A 6,288-nucleotide genomic window follows, 5' to 3' on the forward strand; every position below is an offset into this window, starting at 1 on the left:
CTTCATGGATTATTTTTGTGGGTACAAAACCAGAACAAAACACACACCAGGAGGTTTTTGCTGGGCCACAAGCCCATCTATTCCTAGTGCCAAGAAGATCTTTACTAAATCAAACGTAAATCATCAAGATTTCCACACGGAACTGGTTGGGGCCTAGGTTAACTGGTCAACATGGTTCCAGTGGAAAGTGTGCTACTGCTGGGCAAAGACAAAAGTTTGGAGGCAGTGAGAGAGAAGGAAAGGCAGTGGGTGTAGTGTGGAGGTGGAGTAGTGTAGGGACTTTGAAAGTAGAAACTATGACTGGTAAAGAGAGACAGCTGGTTGATGGAGAGAAAGAAGGTAGGAATATTGTATGTGCAAGAGACAAGATGTAATGAAAGCAGGGCCAGGAGTATTGAATGCTGATTCAAATTATTCTATCATGGTGTAGATAGGAAAAAAATAGATTAGGGGTCATCTTTAAGAAGAGGATGTGAATAGTATTGTGGAGGTAAAGCAAGTGTCAGACAGGATCACGAGTTTGAAGCTGAAAATTGAATATGTGATGAAATGTGGTCAGTGTGTATGCCCCACAGGTTGGATATCCATCAGAAGAGAGAGAGAGGAATTCTGGGGAAACTCGAACCAAGCTCTCACTACAATAGAGACTTGATACCGGGCCCAATCCGCAGGTTCGTTTCTAGTTTACCTTTATTTGCACCTGGCCAAATTTTGATTGCACATCCAGTCTCCTTCATTGCAGCTACACTATTGTTTTTTCCAGTCTTCTTATGTGCTATTGCATCTGCTTTACCAACCACTGGCATTAGATCAAAACTACAACACTATACAAATTTATTATCCATCCAGATACATGGAAAGGCCTTAAGATTTATGTATAGTAATATGTTCCCATCCCATTTTGGTCCAGACACGTGGCTCTCAAAGACTGTTTTATGCAGACAGTCTTTGACATCCACACATTTCTCCCAAACAGCATTCACAAATGGCATGTTTTCAAAATTCCAACAAGTAGTCAGTATTTGCTGATCTGAGTATCTGCTAATGCTTTCGTTCTTTTGGGTCAATGGATGAAAAAAGTTGCAAAAGCAGATAATTTTGCAATAAACACTTTCAGATCAGTTTCTTGCAGAACACCCGTGCTACAGGATTAGTTTTAACAGGGTCTATATAGCAGTGTATATAACAATGGTGACACAGTGATTAACGCTGTTGTCTCACAGGACGAAGGTCTTCAGTTTGACCCCATCATCTGGCCAGGGCCTTTCTGTTTGCGTGGGTTCTCTCCAGCTACTCTGATTTGAGGGTTATGAGTTGTTTGCACCTTGCAGTGAACTTTCTGTATTTACTTTCATGCAGTCTTCTCTTTATGGTAGATTTGGATATGGATACACATACTCCCTGGGGAGTGTTGTTCACTTGGATGGCTGTTGTGAAGGGGTTTCTCTTCATCATGAAAATGATTCTGCGATCATCCACCTCTATTGTTTTCCATGGTCGTCCAGGTCTTTTTGTGTTACTGAGTTCACCAGGGATTTCTTTGTTTCTCAGGATGTACCAAACTGTAGTTTTTGCCACTTGTAATATTGTAGCAATAGGTAGGTTAGGTTATAACAAAGTTAAAATGGCTAAAAAGCAAGGCCCACTTTGCTTGCACCGCTCTGTTAGTATGATAATGTACTATGAGGCCTTTAAGATTTGATGGTGCCCATTCAAGATTTTATTTGTGCAGAAAAGTTATTTAAATTTAATTCTGGATTTAACAAGGAGCCAATGAAAAGATGTCATTATAGGGGATATGTCTCTTTTTCTAGTCACAGTTAGGTTTGCGGGTTCCCTTCCTTCACCTTAGTCTTTCTATGGCGTTAATAACCTTGTTTTGAATCTTCATCTTCATAATAACGGTACATCTTCAGTTTATTCTCTTTGCCTCAGGAGTCTGCACTTGTGGTTCTTGACACAGTGAAATGATCTAAGGTATGATTGACCTTCACCAAACATTAAACAGCTTTAATCCTGCCCTAAGTCTTTATCTGTTTGAGCCTGTTTCTGTCAAACAGAGACAGTCTGACATCAGATTGCATCGCTGGTAGTTTCTGAAGCTGTGAGCACTTTACAAACACAGAGCACAACTGTCACTTACATTTTTAGAATTGCAACTAAGCTCATGATCTAAGACTAAGATAAATATTATACTAATATAGGTCTAAAGTATTATTAGTAAAACTTAAATGCTCCATCTTCATAATGTGTTTTATGAAAAAAGGTTAAAATATTTTGCACAGGCCACAAGTTTTCCCAATGTTAACGAGAACTTGCAGAAAATCTTCAGACCAAGACATTAAAAAAAATTCAGATTACTTCTTATTTGTCTGCCAATTTAAAAATTGGAAGAAAAAATTGGACTTTATGGATCATTTTGCAAACGTTTTAATACTTTGAGCAGCGCGGAGCTCTATGCCCTATGATAAACAGACTCTCTGGGCCCTCGTTCTTTCTTAATCCCTATCTCTTATGTTTTAATTGTTTTTCAACAAATAATTGAGCCATGTACATTACAATCTAAATAACTAACAAATACTAGAAGCAGAGTAAAGGGAGAAAATAAACAAGAAAACATGAAGACATTTAGTACACAAACAGAAACCTAAATACAAGGTAACAAAAAAAGCTAATTACTCAAATACAGAAACACAGGAATACTAAGAAATATTTCTGATATAGGCCACATACGCTGATAAAAGCTTTCAATATCCCAGGTGAGAGCACCCACCCTGCAGGTGGCAGGTAGAATGGGAGCTGGGAAGAATTGTTCATTATCTGAGGAATACTGGTGGGAAAGTGCTTCTGGCTTGGTATTCTGAGAGCCTGGGTGACAGGAGAGAGAGAGATTAACTTGGATGAAAGACAGAGACCAGCGAGCTTGCTGGAAATTAAGTCCTTTAGCATTTCGGAGCTATGGGCAATCGTGGCTCAGGAGTTGGCAGTTCGTCTTGTAATTGGAAGGTTGCCGGTTCGAGCCCTGGCTCAGACAGTCTCGGTCGTTGTTTCCTTGGGTAAGACACTTCACCCGTTACCTACTGGTGGTGGTCAGAGGGCCCGGTGGCGCCAGTGTCCGGCAGCCTCGCCTCTGTCAGCGTGCCCCAGGGCAGCTGTGGCTACAATGTAGCTTGCCATCACCAGTGTGTGAATGGGTGGATGACTGAGTGTGTAAAGTGCTTTAGGTTCCTTAGGGAGTAGTAAAGCGCTATACAAATACAGGCCATTTTTTTAATCTGTCCATATGAGAAACAACTGTATGGCTCCCTCCAGCCAGGGATGCCATCATTCCAGGGTTAATTTATAATTTCCAGAAGCTCTCTATCCCCCACGTTATAGTTTTGCTTGGTGGGGGTGAGGTGACATAAATAGAGCTGGCGTTTACCTTGAGGTTCGTATCTGTGGGATAGCACTGCCCCTACTGCTACGTCTGATGCATCGACGTACACGATGAACTGCTTATTAGTACCTGGGTGAATTAGAATGGGGGCAGAGGCAAATAGCTGCTTTCATTTAGTGAAGACAGTGTGGGCCTCCCAGGGCCAGGTGGATGGTATCTTAGAGGAGGTGAGACGAGTGAAGGGAGCAGCAACTTGACTGTAGTTTCTGATGAAGTGTCTGTAAAAGTTAGCAAACCCAAGGAAGCAGGGGAGTTCCCTTCATGGCTTAGGAACGGGCCATCCCTGCACTGCTTTGACCTTTGCTGGATCTGTCTTCACCTGTCCACCCCATGTTAGAGGACACCTAAATGATTGTCTCACATGATTTCAAGTTCAGCTGATGATTGGCTGTTTGTGGGCAATAGTTAAACAACTCACATGTCTTAACGAAAAGGACATCCCATAGAGTTTCACTCTGTGTTTCTGTCTTGCGCTTTGGTTTACTGTGTTGTTAATGTACCACAGGACATAGTTTGATGTTTTTCTGAGCTTTTATAAACTGCACAAATTAAAATCGAATGGGGCAAAAACACCTGAGCTACTGACTCATAAAATCTACTTTGATCTTTAAAAGAAGGACATGATAAATGAAATCTGCTAAATTGAATTATGAATCACAGGGCTGGAAATTATTTTAATTGTTTGTAACTGTAAATTTGTTTGCTTTGCCTTTTCCTTTGAGGGGCAGATCCAGATCAGAGTTTGTCAGGATTTGAACCTGAAGAGAAACAGTTAACAGAGACAGAGTGTCAATTCTCTGGATGACTGGACTCCAACAAACCCTGAAACACAGCAACAAAAGACCACAATCTGCCTCTCCAACCACCCTCCTCTTCACCCCATCGCAGAAAAAAAAAAAGGATCCCATTATGTAACCCACCAACCATCTCACTCATTAACTGGTTCCCAGTTAAAAGAGTGAAGGGGATGGGAAGGATCACGTGGTGCAGGGGCTTGTTTACCAAAACAAGGGTTGAACGAGGGAGAAACAGACTGTGAAGAAAAAAAGTAAGAAAGGGAGTTAAAAAAGAAGAGGCGAAGCAGCTTTTCCCACCAACTCATTCACAACTCAAATGCTTTCAGTCGCTGTGCTGCTGACCGCCGTCACCATGGAAACGACTGCTCAAGCAAAAGCAGCAAGGGGTGGGAGGGTGAAGGAATGGGAGTGGGAGCAGCAACAGTTTCACATCTGTCCATGTGTTTGTCCACTTCATGAAAACTACACGATTAAAATTCTAAAGACACCTGAACGTCCTTTCTGTGCACCACAGTGTAGCCCGAGGGGGGCAATCTCAGTCCACAAGGGCCGGTGTCCTGCAGGTTTTAGATCTCACCTTGGGTCAACACCCCTGAATCACGTGATTAGTTCGTTACCAGGCCTCTGGAGAACTTCAGGACATGTTGAGGAGCTCATTTAGCCATTTAAATCAGCTGTGTTGGTTCGAGGACACATCTAAAACCTGCAGGGACACCGGCCCTCGTGGACTGAGATTGCCCACCCCTGGTGGGTGTAGCTACTCTGTGGATGGAAAGGGGAAATGAAATTCAATTCATTTCTGTTTAATTTTCTGTAGTCTGTTTTAATCTGTTTGCTATTCATAGTCTCTCTTCTCTTGCCTCTCAACTGTGACAGACTTATTTTAGGATAAAGTTCATAGACTTTCTGAATGCTTTCTGTTTTATTTCAATTTTTTGCATGTTTGTTTGGCTTTAATCAGATATGAATGGTAATTATATGCATGCAGTTTTTATGTGACCATTAAAGTTCATTTAAATAGTATGTCTGCTGGGTGGAAAGCCCAAAAAGGATCTTGCTGTTACCATAATATCAAAATATTTCCCATGTGTGGGACTAATAAAGGTTTGTATCTTATTTTTAGTTCATTCAACTGAAGGACAGATGCATTTTTCAGTAGCCAGTCATCTGTTGTCCACCCATCCCTCACACACCATGGTCGTCCAGGTCTTTTTGTATTACTGAGTTCACCAGGGCTTTCTTTGTTTCTCAGGATGTACCAAACTGTAGTTTTTGGCACTTGTAATATCGTAGCAATAGGTAGGTTAGGTTATAACAAAGTTAAAATGGCTAAAAAGCAAGGCCCACTTTGCTTGCAGCTGGCCCTGCCCAGTCTGCAAGCAAAGTGCTCTGTTAGTATGATAATGTACTATGAGACCTTTAAGATTTGATGGTGCCAATTCAAGATTTTCTTTGTGCAGAAAAGTTATTTAAAATTAAAAAGCAGCAAGGGGTGGGAGGGTGAAGGAATGGGAATGGGAGCAGAAACAGTTTCACATTAGTCCATCTGTTTGTCCACTTCATGAAAACTACACGATTAAAACTCTAAAGACACCTGAACTTCCTTTCTGTGCACCACAGTGTAGCCGGGGGGGGCAATCTCAGTCCACGAGGGCCGGTGTCCTGCAGGTTTTAGATCTCACCTTGGGTCAACACCCCTGAATCACGTGATTAGTTCGTTACCAGGCCTCTGGAGAACTTCAGGACATGTTGAGGAGCTCATTTAGCCATTTAAATCAGCTGTGTTGGTTCGAGGACACATCTAAAACCTGCAGGGACACCGGCCCTCGTGGACTGAGATTGCCCACCCCTGGTGGGTGTAGCTACTCTGTGGATGGAAAGGGGAAATGAAATTCAATTCAGTTCTGTGTAATTTTCTGTAATCTGTTTTAATCTGTTTGCTATTCATAGTCTCTCTTCTCTTGCCTCTCAACTGTGACAGACTTATTTTAGGATAAAGTTCATAGACTTTCTGAATGCTTTCTGTTTTATTTCAATTTTTTGCATGTTTGT

At 41.7% G+C, this 6,288-nt stretch overlaps 1 long non-coding RNA gene across 1 annotated transcript; it reads left to right on the forward strand.

Annotated features, from left to right (window-relative positions):
* Window positions 1-264: 264 nt before the first annotated feature.
* On the forward strand, window positions 265-5,588 carry LOC101481228 (uncharacterized). The gene is made up of 3 exons (XR_191698.2): window positions 265-339; window positions 576-671; window positions 4,168-5,588. It is a non-coding gene; the product is annotated as an uncharacterized LOC101481228 (long non-coding RNA).
* Window positions 5,589-6,288: the final 700 nt, after the last annotated feature.

The sequence above is a fragment of the Maylandia zebra genome, linkage group LG17 (assembly GCF_041146795.1).
Source record: "Maylandia zebra isolate NMK-2024a linkage group LG17, Mzebra_GT3a, whole genome shotgun sequence".
Taxonomy (NCBI): Eukaryota; Metazoa; Chordata; class Actinopteri; order Cichliformes; family Cichlidae; genus Maylandia; species Maylandia zebra.